The sequence below is a fragment of the Octodon degus genome, unplaced genomic scaffold (assembly GCF_000260255.1).
Source record: "Octodon degus isolate 3935 unplaced genomic scaffold, OctDeg1.0 scaffold00004, whole genome shotgun sequence".
NCBI classification, from domain to species: Eukaryota; Metazoa; Chordata; class Mammalia; order Rodentia; family Octodontidae; genus Octodon; species Octodon degus.
Window position 1 is genome coordinate 6,985,088 of NW_004524580.1, and position 1,709 is coordinate 6,986,796.

At 44.4% G+C, this 1,709-nt stretch overlaps 1 protein-coding gene across 1 annotated transcript in view; it reads left to right on the forward strand.

Annotated features, from left to right (window-relative positions):
- The window catches only part of Syt1 (synaptotagmin 1), a 594,727-nt gene that overhangs the window by 584,647 nt on the left and 8,371 nt on the right, over positions 1–1,709 (forward strand). The window lies entirely within an intron of this gene.

Sequence of the window (1,709 nt, forward strand, 5' to 3'; positions counted from 1 at the left end):
ACAGGTAGACAGACAGAAAGAAGAGATGGCAGCATCCCCAGTCCAACACCTGTTTCTATGGTAATGGGGTCATCTCAGTGGTGATGCACAAGAAAAGGCCTTCCATGCATAGACGATGAAGCTTTCTATGACTGCTTGCCTTGAGAGGACAGGGAATCCACAAACCACAAAGACATAGCGTACTTGAGGATAATCACCCAATTACATAGCTTGCATATTTCCTCCTGCTATTTACATGTTTCCAAAAACCTAAGGGATATTTAGATGCCACATATGGTATCTAGCAGCTCTAGTTAGGAGAAGCAATAGCAATGTCAATGAGACTTGCTGCAATGTATTTATCATTTCCATATACTTGTGTCTTTCTAAACAATTACCAGGACTTTGGAGCCAGGAAGACACTGAGCTGGCAAGGATTTGCTGCACGGCATGGCCTCTAAAATGAACAAATTTAGCTACACAGAGTCTCATTTTGCAGAAGAGGTGGCCTTAGCCTTTAAAAATCTGGATGTTCTCAAAGCATAGCTATGACTCACAGCGAAGTGGGTAGATTTCCATTTAGAGAACTCAGCCAATCATTAGAAGAAAAGAGCAAGCTCTAGGTCTTACGAAAAGACATTAATGAGCCAAGCAAAGGATTATGGAGCCATATGCAAAGGGAATGGAGTCTAGGGAAAGATTTCAATGCAGTAGAAGAACCAGAGGAGACTTTTTTTTTTAATGTATTTAGGACATCTACAGAGTCTTGTTATACAGATTAGACTCCTAGTGATCCTCCTGTTTTCAGCCTCCCAAGCGCTGGGATTACAGGCACCACCCCGCCCGGTCTCAATCACTGTCCCAGTTTACCCCAGGGACAGGGCCGGCATGCTGGGTATCAAACCCCAGTCCCTGTGTCTGCCTGAGCAGGCGCTTTAATCTGCTGAGCTATAGGGCCGGCCCTCAGAGCAGACTTTAAGAACTAAAGCTAATCAAGGAGCAGATGGAAAAACAGAGAAGCAGTGTTTTAAGACTTCAAATTGCTGGGTTAAGAATAGGGAGCTAGAGGTGTAGCTCCTTGGGAGAGGCCAGGCTTAGTACTCCTAAGGACCTGGGCTCCAGCTCAGTCACTGAAAGAACTGAGTACAGAAAAGTTTTCAGTTTTCCAAAGAAAACTGAATATGTGGAAGACTGCATTTCAGTAAATGCGAGTAGTGAACACTGCCGACCAAATCTCTGTTTCTTCAGAACCGAGCAGTAGAGAATAACAACCTTTTGAAAATAAGCTGTGTTCTCTTTTAAACTTACGTGGGCAGTAGACAAGATTATACTGTCCTGAACCCACCATGTGGAAGAAAAAGGAGAACATTTGGGAGTCTTAGCAATTGGTATTTGGATGATTTAACATGGTTTTCTTTTTTTATCATTGCCTTTGTATAATGAACCAACGTAGACTGCAGAAGGCATAGAGAAGCATACTCTTGCATTACGCATATTGGTGCTTGGAGAGCTGAAAGTATGTAGTTCATTCTTTGGTGAGGGAGCTGTGGGTGGGGCCAACTCACCTGGGACCTCGGGAGGCTTGAGAAGAATTGCCCCAGGACCCTTCTGCCACTTTGCTCTCACTCACCTCTGTGTGTTCTCTTGTCCTTGTGTCTGAAAGGAGCTCCTTCCTAGGAATGTTCAGCTCTCTCTCTCTCTCTCTCTCTCTCTCTCTCTCTCTCTCTCTC